Source organism: Ambystoma mexicanum, chromosome 9 (assembly GCF_040938575.1).
Source record: "Ambystoma mexicanum isolate Mex_15411 chromosome 9, UKY_AmexF1_1, whole genome shotgun sequence".
Lineage (NCBI taxonomy): Eukaryota > Metazoa > Chordata > Amphibia > Caudata > Ambystomatidae > Ambystoma > Ambystoma mexicanum.
Genome location: NC_090931.1, coordinates 649422045 through 649449580, shown reverse-complemented (window position 1 = coordinate 649449580; position 27536 = coordinate 649422045). Strand labels below are relative to the sequence as shown.

General features: G+C 45.8%; 1 protein-coding gene across 3 annotated transcripts in view; it reads right to left on the bottom strand.

Annotated features, from left to right (window-relative positions):
- The window catches only part of SMYD4 (SET and MYND domain containing 4), a 262456-nt gene that overhangs the window by 161182 nt on the left and 73738 nt on the right, over positions 1-27536 (bottom strand). Inside the window, exon 1 of one of the 3 annotated variants that reach the window (XM_069615365.1) lies at positions 25733-25837. The exons of the other annotated variants lie outside the window; for them this stretch is intronic. The gene's annotated coding sequence lies outside the window, so the exon portion shown is untranslated. Of the gene's footprint in view, positions 1-25732; positions 25838-27536 lie in introns of those variants that run through there. 3 annotated transcript variants of the gene reach the window in all.

The following is a 27536-nucleotide window of genomic DNA, read 5'->3' as shown; positions in this document are numbered from 1 at the left end:
CATCCCAGCGCTTCCTGCACTGCTGTGGGGTGCGGTCCCCACCGCGCTGACGCGCTCGGCCACCAGGGCCCAGATGGCCTTCTTCTTCGCTATCGCTGTCCTGGTCATTTCCGGGGAGAAAACGACACCTGCGTTGTCTTGCAGGGTCTCCGCAAGCATGCAGAGTTCCTCCCGGCTGAATCTCACGCTGGCGGTCACATGCCTTCTTTACAACTTTAGGCATTTTCGGGTACTTGGATGGGTGGGTGATTGGTAGGGACAGGTGTCAGGGTTGGATCTGGTGTTGTTCGGTAGGATGGCAATGGATTGTGTTTTTAAAGAGGGCCGACGTGCTGTTTCCCGTTCCGGCGCGATGACGCTATTTCCGGTTCTGCTTTTTACGGCCGCCGCAAATTACGGTGGCCGATACTTACGGTGGGCGCTAATTACGGTGGCCGCTACTTACGGTGGCGGAAGTGCACCTTGCTCGCTTTACGATGCCGGTAGGGGTCTTTTCCGCCATGGCGTTAATTGCATTACCGCCATGGCGTAATGCTCGTGCGCGATGGGTCATAATGTGGCGCTCTTTACGCCATCGGCCCACGGCATAAACGCTCATTACGCCATGGCGGTAATGACGGAGGATTACCGCCTGGGTCGTAATGAGGCCCATTGTTCTGCCTCATTTGCGATTTTACAGTGCAGACATTTTGTGAACTCATCAATTGCAGTTATTTTCTAAAGCAAATTTGTCATCATGATCGTTTGTTTGTTCACGGTTTCGTGGAGAGTCTGGTAGAGATTGATGAATGGACATAACGCTAGAGTTGTAGCTGCCAGAACGTTATTGTGAATTTGAATCGCTGCTGCTGTTGAAAGGTTGGGTTTGGCTCCTGACTCGCGGATATTTTGACTTTCGTTTTCATGCGTTTTACATCTGTTTTGGCCATGTTTAATTTCGTTATCATCTTTTGCATGATGCGATTTGGTAGCTACAGTTGACAAATTTAACGTAGCATCGCAATGTTCTGTTGATTTTGATTCGAAGTTTTTCAGATCATGGAATTTTGTTATTGGGGTACTAGTGGTGGCTTGGCATCGAGCTTCCGAATTGTAGAGCGATTTTTTCAGATCAAACAGACTTATTTCTTCGTTCTTTTTATTTGCTTCATTTTGAAAGCTTGCTGTCAGTTTGGCTTTGACAGCAAGATAATCTGCTTTTAGTTTTTTAGTCAGCCGTTTGTCTCGTGCTTCTTGGACAGGCTGACTCTGCGACTCAATTTTGTGTAGGCTTTCTCTCTTCTTGACAGGATTGGGGGGAGAGCTTTGCTTTTTAGATTCTTTTCTAGGTTGGACTTTACTGTTCTTCAGTTGATTCGCTCTTTTTATTGAGTCATTTATGTTTTGAATGCTAGTCTCTGATTTGAATTTTGGGAAGGTCTCTCCTTGGGGAGGTATCGAATCTGAGATCGTGGGACTGATCTTGGTTTCGATGCACTGGGGCTTAGTGGTCGCTGGGACATTGTCAATAGTGATATTGGATCCAGATAGTTTACTGGTTTGGCTAGTTGCGTTCAGAAGTTCAAGGTCAGTTACTTCGAATGGGGATTGAAACAAGGCCGAGTTTATTTCAACAGCATCGATATTGAGTGGAGAGAATTCTGACTGACATTGGTCTGACACTAGATTCCCAATCTGTGCAGGTAACGTGAGTAGTTTACATACTTGTTTCGGGTTTGCTCGACCCGGGCGTTTCACCCTTTCTTCGCATAAGCTAGCTGCTATAACTGCTAGGTTGTAAAGAGAGGGTATCTGTGTAATCGGTTGTAGGTTTGTCCAATCCGCTGGAGGCTCTTCTGTTTTATGCAGGATATTTAATGTTTCGTTCTCTACATGACTAATATCTCCACTCTTGGGTTGTTGACTTACCTTCGCGCTTCTTCCTGCAGATTTGGCCAGCGTCCAGGGGTTCAGGAGACGCCTTTGTTGTAAGGTCTTTCCCCTTGTTTGTGGGCCGGCATCGAGTTGTTCCGGAACGTGTGGGCAAGCAAGCTCGGATATCTTCATTGAAGTGTTTTCCTTCTCACCGGCTTACAGCACACATCAAACAGCTAACAGTTTTCCCTCGTGCCCTTTACTGACGCGGGCTTCACGCCACAAGGGCGTCGGGTTGCAGGCTTTGAAGTCTTTCCTTCGAGGGGCGTGTCCACAGCCCTCGAGCCGGCAAGTTGATTAAGCAGCTGTAGTCAGCTGTTATCGGCACTGGCGTGTGAGTGTTCCTGGGCACGCTTGATGCAGGTTCAGTTTCTTCACTGGATTGTGCTTAGCTTCGTTCTCCCTGTCTTTCACAACATGAGCTAGCCATACATTTCCAGGACTTGGTATCTCACATTTGGCAATCACCATTGCCCTAATGAACCAGGGCACCTGGCCTAGCGTAATTTGCCTATTGCCTACCTGGTTGTGAGAGTCCAGTAACATCAAGTCTGGTTCCAGTGATAAAGCTCTGCATGCACAAGGTTCAATGGGTCTAGAACATCACTCCAGTAATGAAAATGTAGGGCATTTTCACACAACGTTTAAGAACATTACCCGAGAACTCCTACAGTGCCAGCAAGCCTAGATGGAACTGGTTTCTATCCTGGTGGTGACCGGCAACTTCTAAACACTATTCTCCGTTGGGTTTACCATGACCATACATTTTACCATGTGTGATGATCCTCATACATTTTTCAATGCACATCACTCATCTCATTTAACAAGTCTTCTGACCACTATGACCTCTTTTTCCTTTACCCCCATTTAAAAAGCAGCCTTGAGCCTTTTAAAATAGCCAGTTTAGGAGCAGAGGGGATGTGAAAGTATGAAGCCTGTGGACAGTAGACATGTCACCATTCCCTCCAGTCATTAATCGTACTTTTGTCTTCCAGCAAACGTCAGACCTGCACCGATCTCCCTCAATGATAGTCAGCTCATATTTAATCTTAAAATATTCGAAACCAATATCACTTTTTATCAAATGAAGCTGTGTAAACAGATCTGGACATTCTGCTATAGATGCCTCATCATGGAGTTAAGTATACTCCATAATCTTGCCGGCAGAGTAGCCCCTTGCTTTTGTTTCCTATCCATTGGTGTCAGCTTGTCTGGCTGCTAATTAAGGCATGCCCCTTCATCAATTAATAGTTGGTTGGAGCTGAAGGTTACATTATCCCCATAAAAGTGTTTGGAGTTCCTTACAATGAAACGTAAGGGTACCTGTTAAAGTCACGGTACCCGGCCCCACCTTACGGTACTTTCTCCCTCAGCCGCCAATCTGGAAGCCTATGCCATTTTTCTTCCCCTTCAAGAAACCCTTCAAAACGGGTTCCATCTTATCCTCTTCTTTCTTCAGGAAAGCTAGGGGAGGGAAAGCTTGCCTGGTATGCAGAATTCCGGGCAAGAGGCACATTTTAATGGTGTTGATTTTACCCCTCAGGGACATAGTTCTTTTTCCCATGTGGCGAATTAGAGGAAAATTGCATGCTCTATTGTTTATTTATTTATTTATTTAAGAGGCATACAGCCGTCAGGCTTTACATATGAGAACAATTTCATACAATACATTTCATCATCATACAAAAAACAAAACATTATAATCACCTTATAAAAATAACGTGCCTCCAGACAGTTCCATTAAGATCGATAAAACAAGTTCATAATACTTCATCATATGGAACATCAGGTTTTGATCATTTCCTAGCATCAACACTTGCCATGTATTATACATTTTAGCATCATTGTGAGTACTGTCATAAGCCTTCAAAAATGTAGCTCTTAAAGTTCAGGATTTCACAATGGCATATTAGATGTTCAACTGTTTCTATGGTTAAAATCCCAGTCTTACAATATCTCATGTCTTTAGGGATTCCCAATTTTGCTCCTAGAATTTCCAGCGAGTCTCGCATGTTACATTTAAATAGCAGGGGGCTCGGAGATGGGGGTAGCAGATGGAATGCCTCTAACCTCACTGGACTGTGAACTTTTGTGCTGGACTGCTGTGCCTAATGGAAGAACGAGGACTTATATGGGATTTGGGAAGGGGGGGGGATTAGAGGGGAAAAGGGAGTACTGTTCGTTAAGTTTTGACAATTTGTGGGAGGGAAGGGTTTTTGAGGTTGGGCAGGGTGGAGGGAGAGTTGGGGAATTGTTATATTAAAATGCCAATAAAGGGTGTTAAAAAAAAAAAAAAAACATTTTAATAGCAAATATTGCCTTATACTAGTATCACAATTCGGGTATGCTGCTTGGTACATTGGCTTGGTTAGATCTGTGGACCAGAATTCCAATAAACGGCTGCTGTTCGCTTTAGTCGCCAAGTTAACCATATCTCGTTCTTTAGCAAAAGTGGATATGGTTAGTTCCAATAGACGTTTGGTCTTGGCGTGGATATTTTGGAGCCATAGGCATGCATTTTCTTTAGCCCATTTATGGTATACCTTACATATCACAGCTATGATGCCAGCATCTATCAAAATTGCTTTTGTTTCAAAGCTTTTTCTTTAGTTCCACATTAAAGGTATTATTGGCTAAAGTGCATAATTTCACATAAAACATAGCATTTTTATATTCTAAAATGTCTGTGGCACCCATAAAATTACTTTCTAATAAAAGATATTCACTGGGTACTGATTTAGGCATTCTAACTAGAATCCTCAATAATTTCGTTTCATATCGATTGATTTCATTGACAAATCTTGTTCTCCAAATTTTTGCCGCATATAAGAGACAAGATAACACTTTCAATGTGTATAGCAGCGATATGGTCTTAACCGAGAAGCTGTCTTGTTTACCAATAAAATGACTAAGAGACATCGCTATTTTCAAGCATTTCATTTTTTTCTCGAGCCAATGCTGCTTCCAGCTAAGTGTCTAATCAATCATTACACCTACATATTTGTAAAAATGTTCTACCTCTATGGTTTGGCCCATAATCGTCCATCTGAAATTATTGAATCGAGACCCTTTAGCCTTGTTAATGAATGGTATAATTTTGGTCTTACTTATATTAATACTGAGCCCATTCAATGTTACAAAGTTTTCCAAGGCGTCAATTTGTTTTGAAGGCCTTTAAGAGAGTAATCTTAAAGAAGCAGGTCATCTACATAACCCAGCCATCCCAGCCTCAAGATGCCTAGTTAAATATCGTCTGCTAATATGGTCTGGGAATTGGTCATACAATCGGCTAAGTATAAATTAAATAATGTAGCTGCCAATATGCAGCCCTGCTTGACTCCTCTCGTAGTTTTCATAGGTGCAGACAATTTTCTTTCATTATCAAGGCGCATTCTTACAGTAGTGTCCCTATAGAGTAGTTGAATCATACTGAGTAAGCCAGCTGGTATTCCCCATGCTTTCCATTTCGCCCATAGTCGCTCCCGTATAATGGTGTCAAAGGCTGCTGTAAAATCTATAAACGCAGCAAATACAGGGAGATTTTGAATTTTCCACAAATATTCAATAGCTGTTACTAGATTGACTATATTATGGGTGGTGGATGATTGCTTTCTAAAATCAGACTGATTAGATGACAGTATATTAAAATTATCGATCCATTGGTATAATTCAATCAACAGAATTTTAGCGAAACTCTTCATTGGGATGTCCAGCATGGCTAACATCCTGTCATTTCCAGGGACTTTCCATGAACCTTTTTTATGGGCTGGGAGAATTATGCTCTATTGTGAGGGGCCAAGCCACAGGGGAATGGGATGGTCTGGCCGCTCCCCGATGTGTCTCTCATAGGGTGGAAGGAGCAGTATTCCCTGGGCTTGTTGCCCACACAGAAATGGTAGCACTGCAATTAAAACATCAATACCTCAAGCATAAATGAAGTACTACAATTCCCAGCCAACTCCATCGCACAACAGAATAGTTTGCAGACCGTAGTTCACAGCGGAACTTATATGTTCTTGGACGGAGAAGGACTTGTTAAGCATAGGTTTAGGACTTTATTGCGAGTCCTACTGCAGGTGTTGGAAACAGCAGAGATGTCCCACTTTGTGTTGTCCCATCAGTAACACTGTTAACAAGTTACTGCTTTTCATTTACATATTTGTCCTTAGCTCCTGAAGGCGTTTTTTTCTCCTACCTGATCCTTGCAGAGGTAAAAAAAAAGAACACATCGTTGGAACCAAAAACCTATCGTCACTTGTATCATTGCTCAACCTTACAACACCGCTCATGGCAATTTGGGCCATAATCCTGTCTCTAATGTGGCCACTAGGTGACAGAAATAATGTTTTGACCTCATGTACTATTTTTATACCTAGATACTTGAAGCTATTGCAGGACCATTTTAGGACCCAACAATCAAAGTGCCCTCGAAGCAAGACTTGGACATTTGGAAGGCTTCACATTTTCCCCATATTATCATACAACTGGATATAGCTGAACATTCATGTATTACACCAATGAATAGACCTTTAGCATCTTCTGGGTTTTCCAATACTATAATCATGACATCTGCATAGAGCTGAACTGTATAATCTTCCTCTTCCGTGTGAGTACCAATAAGTTGCGTAACAAACATCTGTTATCTGGCAATAGTGCCAAGAGGCCCCTGTGAGGGTGAACTTGCGCTCTACAAATACACGTTATGTTATGCGCAATCCCCTAATCTCTACTTTCTTCCATACATGCAACTACCGTCAATGGTTTCAATGTTTAATTAAATTGAAGATGGCACAGGGTGCGTCTCTCAGGATTCTCTTTTTCCAAATGGAAGCAGTGTGAGAGTTACCCAATAGGCAATATTCACACATTTGCGCCACCATAAAGTATCTTGAAAGCTTTGACAAACCAATCCCCTAACTCAAGCCAAACCTCCACAAAGTGGAGGTCAAGAAGGTACAGGCTACCTGGTCATTCACGTTCTGCACATCTACGCAGACCATCACTGCAGAGAGTACATGATTCCTAATCATAATTGTTCTTTTATAAAGGAACTTATGAAATATATAAACCCTTGCCCTCGGCAGGCTGGACTACTGCTCAAGCCTACTACTCAGCCTTCCCCTCTACCCATTCTCTCTCCTCAAGGTTCTCAACTTGGCTACATATACCCTCTAAAACCTACCAAAACCCCATCACATCTGCAGGCTGACGCCATGCTGGTTGAGTAGTGTGACGAATCGCAGGTTTCCGTCACTTCTCCCCAGGGGGGTAGCCGTTCCCTGAGAGGGTAGGGAGGTGATCCCGCTACGCAATACCCTCCCTAAGGGTAGAGACAAGCAGGACCTCACTGTGAGAGACTGCTCCCGTTGGGGACAAGGACTCTCATTCTGGAGAAGAACTCCATAAGTCAAATCCCCCTCATCCCCATTCCAAGGCATACTGTGAAGAACAGGAAGAAAACCATTCAGAGTTTGTTATTGTCAATCAAGTACAGTATTGCTACCTCTAAATGGAAACTTGAAATGTACCGAGGCAAAGAAAAACAGTGGAAAGATAATGATCATGAATCAAATAGAAAAGGACGTCATGCTCTGCTGGGGAATACGCACAACGGTGTAATAAAGAGAGGAGGCGGAAGCCTGCGGAGAGAAGAGAATGGCACTTTTGTCCTGCCGGTCTTTGGCTGAATGGTGTGCAGGCTTGGGACTTCTGTATCCATTCTGAGTGGGGGTTTCCCTTTCTGAAATACTTGAGGAGTTTGAGATTGACTTGTCAAGTCCCTCTTTTTTAGGCTCAGCCTAAAACATGTGATATATTTGTGAAATCTTTTCCTGAGATGTTTCTGAAGAGTTTCATATTCCTGTCCACAACATGTGATATATTCATCAAATCTCCATGTAACCCACTGTTTGCTGCATTTGGGACTCATTATCCAAGTATACAGATTTTTGCAGTGTTTTTCTCAATTTGTTTTGGGAATTAGGACTCTTGTGTCCCAATATGCAGTATTTCACACAAAGTGGTCTTTTTCACATCCAGTCTTTTCCAAGTAGGTTAGGACCTCCTAATTCAGAACCTTACCTCCTGCCTTACATCTTGAGTTTCTTCTCCACTTTGTTAGACACCCTCCCTGCCCCCACCCCTGAGACTCCTTCCAAACATTCAGAAATTGCACTTTTCTTCCACTTTGGGTATGTGGACCTTTGTCAGATTCTTCTCCCATAATCCTCTTTCCCTCCTTTATCTATAGGTTGTAGTGACTCTTTAGGAAAACATTTGATTGACTGGAGTGGGTAATGTCTCTCACTACTTTACCACTTTCCTGAGCGGCCCATGCTCCCCTGATCTCTTCTGATCAGGCAGGGGAGTGTTCCTAGTCTTCATCTGTGCTCACCGGTTCTGTGTGGAACCTCCAGGTGCCACTATGGAGTTGGCCATGCTCTGTGGATCTGCAGGTTCTGTGTGAGGTAGATGCCTCTCTGGAGTTGGCCGTGCTCTGTGGATCTGCAGGTTCTGTGTGTCGCAGATGCCTCTATGGAGTTGGATGTGCTCTGTGGATCTGCAGGTTGTGTGTGGAACCTCCAGATGCCTCTATGGAGTTGGATGTGCTCTGTGGATCTGCAGGTTGTGTGTGGAACCTCCAGATGCCACTCTGGAGTTGGCCGTGCTCTGTGAATCTGCAGGTTCTGTTTGAGGTAGATGCCTCTCTGGAGTTGGCCGTGCTCTGTGGATCTGCAGGTTCTGTGTGTCGCAGATGCCACTATGGAGTTGGCTGTGCTCTGTGGATCTGCAGGTTCTATGTGGAACCTCCAGGTGCCACTCTCGAGTTGGCCATGCTCTGTGGATCTGCAGGTTCTGTGTGAGGTAGATGCCTCTCTGGAGTTGGCCGTGCTCTGTGGATCTGCAGGTTCTGTGTGTCGCAGATGCCTCTATGGAGTTGGATGTGCTCTGTGGATCTGCAGGTTCTGTGTGGAACCTCCAGGTGCCACTCTCGAGCTGGCCATGCTCTGTGGATCTGCAGGTTCTGTTTGAGGTAGATGCCTCTCTGGAGTTGGCCGTGCTCTGTGGATCTGCAGGTTCTGTGTGTCGCAGATGCCTCTATGGAGTTGGATGTGCTCTGTGGATCTGCAGGTTCTGTGTGGAACCTCCAGGTGCCACTCTCGAGTTGGCCATGCTCTGTGGATCTGCAGGTTCTGTGTGAGGTAGATGCCTCTCTGGAGTTGGCCGTGCTCTGTGGATCTGCAGGTTCTGTGTGTCGCAGATGCCTCTATGGAGTTGGATGTGCTCTGTGGATCTGCAGGTTCTGTGTGGAACCTCCAGGTGCCACTCTCGAGTTGGCCATGCTCTGTGGATCTGCAGGTTCTGTGTGAGGTAGATGCCTCTCTGGAGTTGGCCGTGCTCTGTGGATCTGCAGGTTCTGTGTGTCGCAGATGCCTCTATGGAGTTGGATGTGCTCTGTGGATCTGCAGGTTGTGTGTGGAACCTCCAGATGCCACTCTGGAGTTGGCCGTGCTCTGTGGATCTGCTTGTTTTCTTTCGGCAACGCAACACTATTTGGATTGTGCAATTATTTGCAATGTTACAACTAAGACAGGACAAAGACCGCAGTGCTTAATTTGTGAGGGTGTTTGCTCAGCGCTGGCCCTTATTTTTGAGCCCGAGCACTTAGTGTCTCAGACTCACTCTAATTATGACATAGTGACAGTCAGTGCATCCATCAACCACAATGAGCAGGTGCAAGCTGTAGTGTAAGCCCAAATACGTCAAAACTATGGCGAGCAGCAATGGGTGGTGGCAGCAGTGGCAGGGAACTGCCCAACCGCAGTGTCACAGGAGTGCTAGAAAATATTTGGGCCTTGGCACACGTTTTTACAAATTAAGCACTGACCACAACGTTTGTTCTCTGTGATGCTTTTAGAGAGCCCACAGTGCCGCTGGCCAGATCACCTGACCCCAGCCAAGAATGACAGACTCCCAAAGAGAATCGTCTCGGCCCTTCTAAAAAATGATTCATCACACTTCTTAATATATTTTCTTCTGGGAAGCCTTTTGTGCAACACACCTGTATGTTTGGCAGGGGGTGTGTAAAATGATGCTCCTGATGAATGACTTTAAAAATAATAAAAGACATTAGGAAAGAGGCTGGACTGACAGAAAAGAACTCTGGGTTGAGAAGAATACTAGCAGGTGGAGGAGTGGAGAAAGGTAGAAGTGCAGGATGGGCAAGGAACTCAGAGTCTGGTGTGACAATGCCAGTAACTGGGACTAGTCAAGAGGACAGGACCCTCTCCACTGAGGATGAGAGGCCTACAAAGGAACCATCCAGAGCCAGTCCTACCTCTGAGGTGGGCAGTGCCAGCGGAGAGGGCCGCAATTCATGTCTCCCCCCAGGTCAGCAAGTGTGTTTGCAGACCTTTATCTCCAGCATTGCCGCTTGCTTCAGATGCTGGTTAGTATTTATACTTAATTTTAGAAAAATCCCATTAGAACACAGAGAGATAGTCAAGATGGCCAACTAATAGAAACAACCCCTGGGCCCACACTATGAACTGGAAAGAGCTGAAAAGATGAACTACAGCCCTGCAGAGACCCAATCCAACAGCGCCCCTAAAAGAGTCAGAGTGAGAGACATCCGCTCTAGTCAAGGTACAGAGCCACATGGGGACACATTGCCAGCATGACACGACAGAGGAATACTTAAGCAGGGAACAGGACATGCCAGTTTTTCAGGCGAGGTCACGGGTGGAGGAAGATCAAGAGACCAGCAGGAGGAAGGAGGGAGCAGCGGATTGTGGAGAAGATTCATCGAGCAGGTGAAGTATTGGCTTAGGAGTGGCAGCGGTTCTGCAGTGGCAGTGTACTTGTTTGTGTGACGAGAGAGTAGATAAAGTAGTGTAAGTAGTGAATGGGAAGTGGATGGTACAGGGTGAAAAGAGTAGTTGAGCAGTGGAGGGAGGAGAGTAGTAGGGCAGAGGAGAGATGTGGGTGGAGGAGAGGAGTAGTGGAAAAAGGGAAGTAGTAGAGGGAAGAGGAGAGTAGTAGAGGGAGGAGAAAAGTAGTGGAGAGAAGGGGGCGTAGTGTAGCAGAGTGTAGTATAGTAGAGTGGGAGAAGAAGTAAAATAAAAGTGACGAAAGATGGTGGGAAAAGTAATGAGGATGGGTCCAGAAGTAAGAAGAGAAGAGGCACATGTGGGCATAACTGAACCAGCCTGAAACTAACAGAGTAAATGCAAGGCACTATGCACATTTTCATTAGAACAGTAACCTTTGAATAGAGTAGGGAAGAGTTAGGAAGTCCCTGAGGGAGTGTACATATCCTGATCTGAAGAAACCACAATAAGAAAATGGAGCTTAGACAGTAAAGGTCAACATTCAGTAGCCCCAACCACGGGCAACCAACACCTGAGTTAAGGAGGAGGGTCTTGGGTCATGGCAATACAACAGAGAGAGGGAAAGCCATTGGCCCCACAAAGAAAACAAAACCCCTTGAAATGCCCCAAAGACTAGGTGTTGTACGGGCCATCTGTGACTCTAGGTAGCGTACAGCAAAGGCATGGAAAATGAAAAATCCAAATAATAATGAGTTTGGGGAATTGAACGGACACTGGAGGTGATATTTAGAACATTGCCTAATTATGGCATTAAGTCATTTCAAATAAACCACCCATTATCTACATTTGACCCAGAAAGTATTCTTACTTGTTATAGTTAGAAACCCAACTGTTGTCAGAAAGTAAACAAAGAGACAAAACAAAGAATTAGGATAAACATACACTTTTTATGTCCACCTTCAGCGCAGTAGCCAAATGAATATGTTAATTGGGTTGGGCTTATTTTCACAGGCAAATGTACTTGTTTTGGGAATGAGATCTAGGAACCCATCAGGGGTTGGACCTCCTGGGAAGGGAGGAGAGGTCAGTGGTGTAAACGCAGTCTTATTTTTCGGTCTCCACTCCAGCAACTGATTTAGCATTTGAGTGCCAATTCGCCACCCCTCAATCATGTGTGCACCCGTTGTTAAATGGACTTTCCACTTTCAGCCACGTGATAAAATGTATGTTCTTGCCACACTATCACAATCTCTTAAAGCAGCAGAGATGATGGAATAAAATTAGACCGGAGGTAAAATGGATGAAGGTGACACGAGAGGGAAGAAGAAGAGAAGAAAAACATATGAGTGAGGAAGAAAGAGGTGGAAGGAAAGATGGCTCTACTGGTTTGATGGCTGTGCTGTCTACTTTGGAACAAGAAGATATGAATTTGGGTACCACATTAGGAGTAACGTCTTTAAACCTCTGGCAAATCACTTTCTGTATGCACCTCAATTCTACGAAATTCAGGAGTACCTCCAAAGAAACTGCTCAATAACCAAGTTAAGACTACTCTTTTTAAGACACAGCAATGCAACTGCAGGTGCCCACAAACCGTCATATTTCTATGTACTAAACATAATGATATGGATGTCAAACACATGTTCCGTGTGGTATTCTAATGTGATGTGAATGCTATAATAGCTCTCCACATGGGATCCCTGCTTAACAATACCCAAATTCTAATATGACAATATGATTATTGGGTGTGCCCTTGCGCAGGCACAAAAAAGTTTCAATATTTTGAATCATATATAATTGTATTAATATTGAACAGGAGAAATCCCTCTTAATTAAATATTCTATGAACTTATTAGTATTTTATTAAGTTCATATAATATCCAAAATTAGAATAGAATTTCTTTTTTCTCTTTTTTGTTATTTCAATGATTATTTATTTCTAGTTTAGCCTTTCATTAAATTCAAAACAAACAATGTTATATTTGTTCAATTAGTATTCTTCATAAAATTCTTGGGAATTCAAATATCTTCTTCTTATGATCTTTGCATCTTTTGTAATTAACTTTTATTGTTCCAAAATACTTATGCTCCCAACCAGGACACGGCGACGTACTTTAGGACGCTGATCACTAGACTTGGTGAAGGGATGGGGGGTCCGGTGATTTGGGGTGGGGACTTTAATTGTGTACTAAACCCCAGGGAGGACAGGTCGGATGACAGGGTGGTCAGGCCCAGCCCGGCGGCTAGGGTACTGCAGACGCTGCTGGTAGACCTTGGCCTGGCAGACGTGTGGAGGACGAGACACCCTGGCGTGAGGCAATATTCGCATTATTCGGCCCCGCACCAGCTACACACAAGGCTGGATTACTTTTTCGCCACTCCGGACGTTGTCGCAGAGTGCGACCAGATAGACTACAGGGCGAGAGTCCTTTCGGACCACTCGCCCCTGGTCATGCGATGGCAGCTTTGTCCCCCACGTGCGCGAATTCCAACATGGCGCCTTAGGGCGGAAGCGCTCAAGGATCCAGTCTTCAGGGAGGACATGAGGGAGGAGATAGTTGCTTATTTTGAGGCGAATACAGGTAGTGTCAAGTCGGCTGGTACTTTGTGGGAGGCCTTTAAGGTTGTAATGAGGGGGGTTGCCATTGCGAAGTCCAAGGGATTAATGGATGGAGTCCTGGCTGATCTGCGTAAGGCCAAGATTGAGTTGGAGAAAGAGCTGGGGGAGGGTGGGATTGATACGGAGGCGGTCACTAATCTGCAGCAAAGGTGCGCAGAACACTGGGACAGGCTCTGTAACCTGAATTACAGGAAGTACATTGAGAGGTTGCATGCGGGTGGGGACAAGACGGGCAGGCTTCTTGCTTGGCTGTATAAGAGCGAGACCCCGAGATCCCCGATCCGATCAGTTATCACTGAAAAGGGCGTGGAGGAGGACACCCAGGAAGGGGTGAACGGGGCATTCGCGGATTATTATCAAGCATTATATGAGGATCGAGAAGGGGGAAGCCGGGAGGAGATAGAGGTAGTACTTGAAGACATAGGCCTGCCCAGGATAAGTGACGAAGAGCGAGAGAAGATGGATGCTCCGATCACTCTGGAGGAGCTGCAGGAGATTGTGCGGCAGCTGCCCACTTGCAAGGCCCCAGGAGCGGATGGGTTCCCCAGTGAATTTTATAAAGCGTATGGAGAGGAGGTGCTCCCGCCCATGCTGGAGATGCTTAATGAAGCGTTCGAGGTGGGGCGGCTGCCGGAATCGCTCAGGGAGGCGATTATAGTACCGCTCCCCAAACCCAATAAACCGGGACATGATTGTGGCTCCTACCGGCCCCTATCGATGCTGAACCAGGATAGCAAGATCCTAACAGCTGTCCTGGCGGCCAGAATGCGGAGGGTGATAGGCAAACTGATCCATCCTGACCAGACGGGCTATGTCCCGAATCGGAATATTACTCAGAATCATAGACGCCTTCACAGGGTGGTTGAATGGGGGTGCAATGAGGACAGCGAAATGGCGATAGTGGCGTTGGACGCGGTTAAAGCGTTCGACTCTGTTCGATGGCCGTGGCTGCTGGCGGTTTTGGGGCGGTTTGGACTGGGACCAGGCTACATGAGGTGGGCCGAGCTATTATATAGTGCGCCCCAGGCTAGGGTCCGTACGGGCGCAGTGGTGTCAGACAGATGGCAGTTAGGCAGAGGCACTAGGCAGGGGTGTCCTTGGGCCCCAATGTTGTACATACTGGCCCTCGAACCCTTGGCAATTTACCTCCGGCAGCAGTATGATCCGGTGGGCATAGAGGTGGGAGGGGAGTGCCATCTTATATCCCTGTATGCAGACGACATGCTGTTATACCTGAAACATCCGGAAGAGAATTTGCAGTATATCTTGGAGATATTGGAGAGGTACGCCTGGCTGTCCGGCATAGCGGTCAACCCTCAGAAATCCGCACTATTCCCGCTAGGCAGTTATGTGGGGATACCGGTGGAGAGGCTGCCAGTGCTGCGGATCCCGTGGGCGACGAGCTCCTTCCGGTACCTGGGCATAGACGTGTATCACACTACCGAGGAAGAACACAGGCATAATACCGAACTAGCTGTGGGAAAGATTGAGAAGTGTATGAGGTTCTGGGAAAGATTGCCTTTAGCGATGATGGGTCGGGGAGCTATGCTTAAAATGGTGGTGCTGCCCAGGCTCCTGCATTACTTTAATAACATCCCGTATATGATACCTAGGAAGTTTTTTGCTAGGTTACATAGTGTATGTAGGAATTTCCTATGGCACGGCACACGCAACAGGGTCGCATTGTGGAAATTGCAGAACTCTTATGAGAAAGGTGGCGTGAAGCTGCCAAACTTTGAGGCCTATTATATGGCGGCGCAACTGCAATATGTGGCCAGGTGGCTCTCGGATGAAGAGACCTCCGAACACAGGCTGCTAGGGAAAGACTGTTCCCCCTTCTATCTGCGGGAGGTGATCTGGGTGACCGGTTCATGGATGAGGGAGCGTCCTGAGATGCTAGCCTTTGGCAGGAACATATGGCGGCGTGCCTGTCGGATGATGGGTGACCCCTTGCCGTGTATGCCGCAGTTACCTCTGGTTGCCCTAGCGAAAGAAGACGGGCAGCTGAGAGCTATTCTCCGGACATACTGGGAGTCAGTGGGGTTGATCACTATGGGCGACATCTGGCAGGATGGGACCCTGATGGAGTTCGATGAACTGGAGGCAGGGTCGGGGCTACACAGGGGTCAATATGTGACATATCATAGGGTGGTCCGGGAGGTCCGGAGCACGTGGCCCGAAACTACCTTGGCCGGTGAACCGGATGCCACGCTGGAAATAATGTATGACGCATCAGAGGGTGGGCACGAGGTCTCTAGGTTGTACGAGATGTTGATGACAAAGGTTGGGAAGGATTTGGGGCACCTGAGACTGGAATGGGAAGCGGAGATGGGGGCCCCGATGGCGGATGGGATGTGGGAGCGCGCCCTGGGGTACCACAAAAAGGTATCGAGGAACGCCAGGTTTAAGCAGATAGAGCTCTATATTACGCACAGGGCATATATGACCCCCCTCAGAATTTCCAAATTTCTGGATAATGGGCGCCAGGCGTGCCCCAAGTGTAACGAAGAGAATGCGGACATGATACACATGTTCTGGGCGTGCCCAGTGATTGCAACCTACTGGGGTGAAGTGGCGCGGAGGCTGGCAGGGAGGGGTGTCACACTTGAGGTGGATTCGGCTTGGGCCTGTCTGCTGGGAGGGTATCCCAGGGCGCGTAAGCTTCGACATGTTGAGAAACTTAAAGATCTGGCCTATGTGCTTGCCAAACGTAGGATAGCCATGGGGTGGAAAAAATGTCATAAGCCGCGAGTGGAGGTCTGGTGGCGAGATCTCCAGAAATGGGCTGATGCCGAAACGGCAGCGTGGCAGGATGGCAGTATGACAGGGGAGGAGGAAGAAACAGGCTCTCTCATGGCATGGAAGTTATTGTTAGCTGAGCTGTTTGGTATGGGGTCGGCCTCGGCTGGACTTGAGAGCGATGAGGCCCCACCGCATGGAACGGACACTGATGGCGGACACTCTACAGGCTCATAGGGGGGAGGGATGGGGATTGCAGTGCCTTATTTTTTGTTTGTTTGGTTTTATTTGTTTGAGGTGTTTTATTTATGTTTCGTTGTAATGTTGTTTGGTTGAGATAAAATAAAAATATATTTAAAAAAAAAAAACCTTTTATTGTTCCATTTCTTTATCTCAGATTGATCACATTTGTCTTAGAATCATTATTTGTTGCCCGATTCAAATAAGGTTGTCACTTGTATGTTCTTACTATCACTCCTTTTTTGTTTCCTTATTAGAAGTCTTTGTCATAAAGATTTAAAATAAGGAAATAAAGAAGAAGTGATCTTAAGTACAAAGGAGTAACAAAAGAAGTGCCATAAAGACTTCCACGGAAATAGAGGTGCGGCAGAGCTTGCGCGGGTGCAGAATTCTCATTATTTATTTTTTATTTAATGTGATATCGTTTTGAAAAAAACTTTACACATGATAGAATAACAGATATTACAGCAGAAAAATACATATAGTATATATTAAAACACAGTAATAAATGCCCATAAGGGCTATAAGATTCCATTGAGTACAATTCAATTCAAATTCACATTGACTCAGAATATAAAACACTAGAGTATAGATATAGATCAATCACACAGCAATGAAGGACAATATATGCTTTACAAGTACTCAGCCATGGTCCCTCACATGGACGGCTTAACAATGACGCAAGCATAAGTATTTATGTAAAGAATAAATAAATGTAGGGTCCCATAATAAGAGGACCATAAGGCCTCAGTAAATCCTAACCTCAGACATAAATTAGTACAGTTCACTATATAGCACTCATCAGTTCATTTCAACAGTTACGAAGTAACATTCCAGAGCTTTTCCACTATATTCCAGATCCTAAACAGGGACATATGAAGACTTTGGTTACGAGTGTTGAGACATTGCCTCCAGAATGAAAGCTCTTTAATTGTCTCCAGCTGGTGAACAAATCTACCTAGATGGTTTACAGAGGTTCTTCCCATACTGGGGCATTCTGTCAGAACGTGTTTTGCTGTTTCGTTCTGTACTCCATCGATGCATATCCGGCAGAAACGTTAGTTTTCCGGAATCCCACGCTCTCCACAAACAACAGACAATAATGGTAAGTGGTTAATTCTCGATAAGAGGATGAATCTTCTCAGACATGGGGAAGGGCATTGATTCAAATAGCTTTGGGGGCTCTTGAACATATATAACACACTGGAAATGAATACATAACTTTTGAATGTACCCAGATGTACAAAGTTCTCATGCCAATCCCAAAGATCCACACATTTGCCAAAGAGAACGTTATGCCTGGATAGTCAACCCCCCACCCACATGTGAGCCCACCCTTTATCATGGAAGAGGCCTTCTATACTCTTCCCAAGACAGGATTTCTTTTGCTTTCTGCATTCCCCATCAGCCATACTGATCAGAAGAGGATTTGTTGGAACATTGAGCATCTTCACATATAAATGTGCTCCTCTTTTTAGCACCAACGATCTTAATGAGAGGACACCCATTTCCGTTCTAATTATAGCCATTGGCACGCAGGGGGGAAGCCCAAGTATCTTTCGCCAAAACCTACCCTCAATTAATTGCAACCATTTCATATCAATCATTATCAGAGATTCCAGGCCAAATATCACAGTTGGAACCAGACATTATATGTAGAGTTGACGAGCACCCCACAGAGTGCCCAGAACCTTTTTTTGTAAATTGGCATATTAAAGCCGTCAGCTGCATCGCCTTCCTCTTACGCATCTGAATGCAGGAACTATATCCTCCACACGCATCAAATTCAACGCCAATATAGTTATATACGAAGGAGTATGTACAACTTCAATGGCCTGAACATGCAAACGCAATCTTGCAATCTTTTCCCTGCAAATAACATCAAGAGAGTTTTGTCCCAATTAATAATCAGGCCATCAGCATATGCCCACAATGCTGCTGCCGAACGCTGAATACCACCAAAGGTGTTATCTAAAACAACTATATCGTCAGCATAAGCCAGCACTGTGCAATGGGTTTGCCGACTTTAGGATGACAATGCTGAACTGTTGCAAAGGACACTGGGAGATCAGACACAGATTATATAACAGGGGCACTGTCAAGCACCCCTGCTTTACCCCACAATTATGTGCGATTCTCATTATAAACCTACAAAAGGAAAAGAGAAGGACCTGAACCTCGAGAGGCAGTCCTACCACAAGACCTCCACTCTCAAACAGTTAAAAACAGATCATCTAAAAGGAGTCCACCACAAAGCCAGGGGGCCTGAGTGTGACCACCAGAGAGAGGACTGCCCAAGAGTGGGGGGGGGGGGAGTAGTCCCTCATCAGAACTGGAAGCAATCCACAAGGGTGGAGCCCACCTGTCAAACCCTTGACCAGCTGCCTGAAGATATACACCAGAATTCCCTTATCCCAGAGAGAACCTGAATAGCAGGGATCGGGTGTGGTAGGCAGAGAGGGGATGGCCCCAGGCAGGGATGAGCCACTCCCAAGTCCCACATAAGAACTGTAAATCATCCCTATGGCAGAGCCCAACAACCAAACCCCTTCCCAGCTACCATCACAGTGTACCCTTACTCTAGGGAGCGTCTAGAAGGCAAGTCAAAGCCCTATAAAAAGGCAGTGTCTGTGCCAGAAGGCGGAGGGAATTGCATCTTATTCTGAGCTGGCTGGAGAGGTGAACAGTATGAGCAGGAGCAAGAGCTGAAGGCAGGAGATTGAAGGAGAGCCTTTGGAGCCTTGGCAGAGAAAGCAAAAGGGATGCTGCAGGGGGAGGAAAGGGAGACCCTGGAGGTGAGGATTTAATAGCCGTTGTGGGCTGGGGAGAGAAAGGCCCAGAAAGTTGGGGGAAGTTGGGGGAAGAAAGGTCCAGAGGGCTAAGAGGGGGATGATTCACAGAAGATGAGCGAGAAAGTAGAGATTCAGGGACCAGAGATTGGAAGGACGTCTGTGTCCAGAGGGGGGGATAGTAGAGAGTTGGAAACCCTCAAAGTTACGCAAAAGAGGGTTGAGACCGATTCTAGAGAATTAGAGAACCCAAACTGTTATATGAGAAGTGCCCAGTGGGGTGATGGAGGTGGGAAGAAAAGTAGATGGTTGGAGCGACAGAAAACCGATGAAAGGTGGTAACAAGAAAAGCTGACGATCAAGGAAAGAGATGAGGAGTTGGTTCTCAATACTTCCACCAACTCGAAGAAGGAGGCATTAGTATAGGAAAGTAAAGAGAGGAGTGGTCGAACAACATGGAGGTGTTAGAAGGAAGTGGAGAGATGGAGGAACATCAAGGAGGTGGAGAAGGAAGGGATAGAAAGAAGTGTGGAGTAGGAGTGCAAAAAGGTGGAGGACGGAGATGTTACAACAGGAGGTAGGGGACGCTCCAAACGAAGTGCGAGATCAACAGAAAGAATGGTCCAGGGAAGGATCTCGTAGGAACAAGATTTGAGGGAAGGCACTGAGGGGACGAGAAAGACTGGAAAAGGTGGTTTGAGTACCGGGACCCTTGGAGAGAGGGGGGTAGTGAGAGCCTGTCAAGTCTTTACGGCAGTCTCCTGTCATCCCGTGGCTTGAATCTATGCTGGAAGGACGCAAGACTACACCTTCTGAATCCACCAGACTCTCGTTTGGAGAAGAGACTTGCGAGGATAATCCCCCCTCAAAGCTAGAAAAAGAATGCACAATCCCTTTAAACCTGGGACTGAGAATCAAGGAGAAGAGACATTAAGAAGACCAAAAGAAAATGATTCAGGAACATCTTGAACCCAAGATGTAAAATCAAGGAAAGACCATAGAAGGGAATGGGAACCCATTTATACGTAGGACTATAAATTTACTGGTTAGTGAGTTAATCGAGTGGGAAAGAACTGGCTTCAGACTTAAAGTCCTCTACCCCAGATACACTTGCTTTTGATAAGCTGTCCTGAAGCGTTGCCCACCTCATGGAGAATAACCATTTAGTTCAATGATTCAGACATTACTTTGTTATTTTTAGCCAATGTGTACACAACCCGCACACCCTTTTGTCTGACATTTACGCATTGATCAAAGTTAACCATGTGACAGAAACGATCATGTTAAAATAATCTAAAAATTGATTTGGTTAACAAAAACCACTTGATGTCTGCAACTGGGAGAGTGGCTTCTGCTACCGCGTCCTTACCAGAGATAGAAGGGAACTGCATCATTCAATGGACCTGCACAATTTCTTAGGCTAGCGTGCAGCCCCATATTGGAATGCACAGAAATGCATTTCTCCTGCCTCCTCTCTTCCCTTTCCATTTTCTCACATAATATCAGCTCCCCGTCCGTCCAGCTGCCCAATGTCACGGACTGCACCATGTCTTAGGTCATCTCATGTAGACCTATCCTTTCTCTTTACAAAAGGAAGTACGGCAGCTAATCTTGGTGACACACAATCGAATCTGACCTTTAGAACACTTACTTATGAAAGATTGGGACAGTCCACGCTGAAAAGGTCAAATTATTTTTCTGTCTGCTCGACGCAGCCCAGAATGTCAAAATGTGCAATTTTACCTGTGCCGTTTGTTTTCTCTCTCCAAATCTCAGCTTGCTTATTGCTTTCAATTAAACCAACATTCTGACCAACAAATCTCTGGTTGTCTTTCTAAAACAGCATATCCGTTGCTTTAAAAAAAAAAAAATACAGTCTCCCAATTCATAACTGTTGGCCCATTCCCACTCACAACAATGCCTCCTCTTCGCTAGGTCTTTCCTCCGTGTTGTCATATTATAGGTGTTTGCCCCCTTACTCATGCGTGAATATTATTAAACATTGCCTACTGGCAGCATGCAAACTCTACATGCTCTGAATGCATTCCAGGAAAAAAGACTGCCCTGGGAATGGACTTTCATACAGGAGGAGAGCTGCCATGGTGGCTCATTGTGTGTCCCTCCAGAGGTTTTAAACTAGAACTCCCATGAGCCATCACCACTGAAAATGCTGGCTAGGAATGATGGGAGGCGAAGTCCAAAACCACTGGAATGCCACATAGTGATTTACCAGGGGCTAAACAAACCAGGCCCAAACAACTAAGCATAGACACGTTAACTGTCCTTTATTATTTTTCAACGGGATTGTTCTGCCAAACTTCCAAATAGGAGCAGATCGGCATCAAATATCACGCAATAGGCAGTCAATGCCAACTAAGGAAATACGTGCATCAATACATGCCTGTTGATAGCTTTTCAGACCAAGTAGGAATATACAAAAAATACAATCCCTCGTGGGTTGTAATCAACAATAACCAGAAGGTTATTCCCATCAAAGCTCAGATAAGAGAGACTAGGCCTGTGGTCCACTGGTTCAAGTGGCACCAGTCTCTGGAGCAAACTGCCTCCAAACATCATCACTGAGGAAAAACACCTGAAGTGCTGTAGGCTGTTAAACACTGATCTCTTCAGAAAAGTTAGCCGTCCCAATGCCCCGCCCTATCAGTGCCTAGGGTTGTGGTATACTGCCTGTTGGGAATACAACCTGGTCTGTACCCTCAGGTGTGGCCTGGGAGACCACGGGGACTCGTGCCCCAACAACCCCCCCACCCATACTGGCCCCCAACCCCATCCGCAACCCCTTGGTTCTTATGTTCATCTTCCCCACAGCTTTCCTCCAGAAACCTAGGGGACTTTGAACACTATGAGCTGGTTTTGCACTTACCCTGTTGTAGGAACTGCCTATCGCTCTTGAACACTCTTGTATTGTGCCAAGTGTCCTAGCACTCCAGTGCTTCTCCCTCTACCCTTCCCTTGTACTAAAACTGGTCTGAATGCCCAAAGAACTGTGAATGACCTTTTACTTGTCCTCCACCTTTGTGCGTTGACTCCCTCCCACCCCCCACGCCCTCCAAGGGCACAACAAAATAAGTTTTTACAAATCAACAATAAATGAAATTGAACACTCTTATTTTGGGCACGCCCACTTAGTGCACGTCTATGGGTCAGATGTGTCTGCAGCAAATGCAGGTTTCTTGTGGACGCAGACTTTCCAAAGTCCCTGAAGACTGTTTGGACAGTTGCCGCAGATTTCCCCTGTGTAACTATGGGATTTCTAACTCCGAAGTAGGAAAAACATTTCTGCAGATTTCCACAAACTTTTCAGTCGATCTGGACTGCCTCTACATCTGTGCACCTTCAATGTATTACAGCCAACCCAGACTTGACTTGCATGTTTTGGGGATCGCCCTGGTTTTGGTGGAGGCAGGCATCTTGCTGCAGAATAATCAAAGTGCCCTGAAGCTCAGATAAGCGAGGATAGCTCAGGGGCAACATGCTCGCCTTGGAAACAAGACGACGCAGAGCAACACAGGTTCGATCCCCGGGTCCTTGCTTAGAAACCTTGTTATAAATAACAAATTAAAATTAAATGATACCATTGTTTGTTCCAACTCCAGAATTAGTGAAAGGGTACTAGGCTAGGAGGCCACGAACATTAAAACCCAGCCATATTTATTTGAGGGAAGTAAAAGCGTTCCCATGCTGCAAAGGGAACGCTTTTACTTATGATACCGATGTGATATGATGAACGCTTACTTACTTATGTTAATTTGACATAGGTGTAATTTTCACGCTGGTCAGTCCAGTTCGAGGGCGCAGCAACTTCTGAGGTTACAGTTTTATGAACGTCTCTATGAAGTTGTGATTAAATATACAAACGTTGGTATACTATGGCACACCGGGAGCAGGCATTTATTCTTGCTGTGCGGGGTGTTTTGGTAACTCTTCTGAGCAAGGAACAATGTGAGGGTATTGCACAAGGACGGTGTGGCGCATGGAAAGGGCAGACAGAGGCACTGGCCATTTCACTCAGCGTTTTTATTTATTTATATTTTATTTATAGCGTGCCTAATACCATACCTGAGTTCGGTTTCTAAGCGGGGATCCAGGATTCAAACCTCTGTTGCTCTGCCTGATCTTGCTTCCAAGACAAGCGCGTTGCCCCTGTGTATGTGCTATGGGGCCATATACCAGGCAGACTCAAAGAACTCGTATCAACTCCCCTAAGACAAAGACATCCATAATGCCCCGCATATTCATGCGCAATGAGCAACTGAATGGAGAATACTTACAAGCACAAGCGGTGGCGTGTCCAGACTCTTGACTGGGGTGGCCCAAGAGGGACAATGACTTATCCAGGGGTACGAGCACGCACAGACATAATGATCATAGTTTAGGATAATGCGGTGGCACTTGGGGAGGCCAATCAGAATCGAGGGGTAGCACGTGCCACCCCAGACCACTCCCATGACACGCCGCTGAGCCAAAGAGCTACAAGGAGCTAGCGAAATTGCTACAATCGCAGTAGTGCAGTTTTCCTTTGTATACATTACTAGTGCTCCAGATAATAACTGGAGGCGGGAGTATTTTAATCCATATTTTTTTAAGGTTGGGAGTACAATGTAAGTCCAATTCCCAAAGAGAGTATTTAATAAGCGATTAAAAATGTGTTTTAACTGAAAAACGGAAAGTTTTTGTAATATTTATTTCTTTGCATATAGTTATTCGAGCACATTAACAATGTTTGTTTACTTCTTCCAATCAGGCAGTAATAAAAGTAGTTTCTTCCTGTGGCACTATGTGCACTACTGGCCCAAACTTATCCATGGAGCTGTGAGGGTGAAAGCAGGGGCGCAAGATTCTGCATGTCTTTTTCCTATTTTTGTTGGGAGTATTTGTACTCCCTATTTGAATCTTTTGGGCGTATTTGCCAATTTTAGGGAGTAAAAGTGGCCAATACACCCCTCATCTGTACAGCTGTATATTAATGCAAACACGAGTGCATACAATTGTGCAACGCTCTCGCTCACCTAGCATCGCACGTGAGCAACTGGCACAAAGCTCAGAGCAGCTCAGCAAGTGCCAGCAGACCGGCTGCCTCCTGGAAGCCAAACTGCACGCACACTGGACCGAGGTTTCTCCTCGCTGGGCGTGTCGCTGGCTGGCCTCCTCCAGCAGGCACACAGAATGCCCAGTGTTAAATTTGTTTCGTAAATAAAAACGTGCCAGGGATCAAATATTTCATGGCAAGCCACTTCGGGTGCTCCCACCCACTGCTACTCCCCAGGATCCCAACAGATTTGTTTTCGTTTTTAAAGAGAATCCTACTCTGCCCCCATCCCCGATTTATTATCGTTGGTCTCATCGTTTCATCCCTCTAGAGAATGGCGTTGTGCTCCTCTGGGCGTAGCCAGGATTGTCTATCATGTGGGGCCTGAAGCCAATGTAGTTGGACCCACCGCAGTGACATTACCATCTGTAAATGCAATCACAGCACTGCTGAGTGGGCATTTACAGATTTTGGGTGGGCCTGGCCCACTCAGGCCCTACCCTGTCTACGCCTCTTTTCTACGCCCACCACGTGCTCCTGATTCCGTCCCTTTCCACTTCTTGCCCATGATCTTTGAAACACCTTCCCCTTGGAGACGCGCTCCCGTCCTACTCTTAGCCAGTTCAAAAATGATTGGACAATAATTTGTTGTTTTATACAGCGCTGTACCTAAAACATATTTACACGCATTAATCATCCCAACCGAAGTTTGTACTCGTATATCAACCTCGGAAAGATGAAAGGCCAAGTTGGCCTTGCTAGTATTCGAACCTGTGACCTGCAGATTACACACAGATGGCAGCAGCAAGCGCTCAACCCACTGAGCCATCTTACTGGCAAAAAAAGTCTTGAAACCCCACCCACAACTGCCTGTGTCTCTCCTTAATAAAGAACTTTTTTTGTTCCTTTAGTTTATGTTGTGAGATAATGGTTTCTTGGCTCATCTTTGCATTACTTGTACTGTCTGTGCCGTTGTCCAGCACTTTGGATACATAAATAAAATAAATATTTGGGGTTGGAGCTGCAACTCCCACTGACTCACTGGGAGTGTTGCGTGTTGTGTGCACTACCCATGGCAGATGTGCGATTTAAAAATATCAATAAAACTATTATACAATAACTTACCGCCCGTAACCGAGTATCCGGTCATTTTACCAAAGAAAATTCAGAGTGGTAAGTTTCACTGAGGTACAAAATACCTAAATAATATAGAAAAGTATAAATAAATATATATATATATATATGTAGTGGGTAAGGGGTTAAAATGGGTAAAGTGGGTAAAACCAGTCTTGCATCTACCAGAGTGCGATCACGCCTGGACCCCTTGTTTCCCCGATTCAGCTGGACCAGCCTTGTCGCAACCCCCAATTCTCCTGCCCCTAATGAAAGCTTTACTTGTCACTCATAGCGTGGAGCCCAGCGACAAAGAGGCGAGATCACTGGAACCCAAATGCCGTTAGCAAACATAGTCCTTGATCTGCAGCTCCAAATTACAATCACGCAAACTAACAGCAGCCACGAATAAAAGCGTTAAGGAGTGTTTTCCTACCTGAGTGAAAGCGTCTCAAGTCCTTGTGCAACGGTCCACCGCAAGAGTTGCACCCCTGGAACCTGAGCAACCGGCTTCACACCCCAGCTTCCAAACACAGCCACTTCCATTGTCCAAAAAGGAATAGTAACCAGTTAGTACAATACTTGCACTAGGAAAACAAGCCCAACATTTCAGGTATTAATAATTCAAATGTATTTAGGGTACTAAATATGATAATAGATTAATAGGTGGTATGTACCAACATAGACCGGTTGGTGGCTCGTGCTTATGTTTCACCCTTCATAAGGCTTTGTCAAGGCATTACATCATGTGTGCAGGAGTTAGAACATCTACAAATCCAGTATATACAGTATAGGTGTACTTTTCACAGGTTAGTCTGTTTAGTACATGTCACAACATTTGGAGTGTTATGAGTTTTCTCCGTCATGTCCCAATTTTTCTAACTAGAACCTTTGGACTTATATAGTCACTGACTGTACGCGTCAGAGAAACGTGGCGCGGACAAAACGAACGCAAAAACGGTCAGAATCAAGGGTTTCTGACTCTTGGCTCACCTGTTTGGTCTTGGGTATTTTCTTCTTTGTGGCAGTGAGTTTCTCCTTTTTCTTGGTGGTGCGGGTCTCATGGAGAAAAGGGCCAGCTTCCCCTGACGCCTCTCTGCTGGCTCCAAGAACCAAACAGGCTAACACCCAGGGCCACTGCCCGAATTAAGATATCCCGTATGTATTCTTTCCAGGGTAAGTGCCCAGTTCCACTGAGGAGTCCAGGGATGAAGGAAGCCAGGAAGGAGCAGTAGCGCTTGGCAGACCCAGGAAAACCACTGAGGAGGTTGGAGCGACGAGGCCGGAGGGTGGCGTGGAAGGAAGCAGATAAGCGGCAACCAGTCAAGGCAAGAAGAAGGCACAACGGTAGGAGACTCAGAGAGCAGCAGAACAAGGCACAGGGAAAAAGGGCAGCTATGCAATAGCAGGAGCGAAGCAAGGAATGAGAAGGTAGAAGGCTGTACGAAGGACAGCACAACCAGGAGTGAAACAGAAGGAACAAACTGAGTAGTGCTGAGCACGGTAGAACCGAGCGTTGAGACGCGCCAACTCGTGTGAGTACGGCGCATATCAATGATGTTGCATACACAATCCTGGAAGACTAGACTGCCCATTCAATTTTCCCAAAGACGGCCGACATACTGGAAGGAGAGATGGATGCCACGAGGTGACGTCGGAGTGACCCAGCCGGCCAGAAGGGGCGAATCCGATGATTCATGACAAAAACTTGAAGGGTGAAGCATAAGCACGAGCCACCAACAGGTCTATGTTGGCACATATCACATATTAACCTATTATCTTATTTAGAACCCTAAATAAATTTGAATTAATACCTTAAATGTTGGACTTGTTTTCCTAGCGCAACTATTGTACTAACTGGTTACCATTACTTTTTGATACCCCCAGTCTGACTAAAAGTGAATCTCAGTCACAGTTGGACAGTTGCAGCAAGGATTAAAACATTCTAAGGTGCATTGGAGAGGGGGGGGTTTGGTCCTCCAAACTCCTTTGTGCTTCCCTGGCCTCCAAACCCACAGTTCTCGGGCTGATCCATGTTTTGGGGGACCGCCAGAGCATTGCCGCCTAGATCTTCCCCTCAGGACTCTCCCCTGGCAGAGCGGAGGGAACTCCCAACAGGCTGGATGCAAGTTTGGCACTTATGGAATGTTCTGGTGGTTCTACGTTCATTCAACCCTGGATTTATTTTCTCAGACTTTTTAGCCAAAATGTTTACGCCGAAAAAGCTATGGAATTTCTTT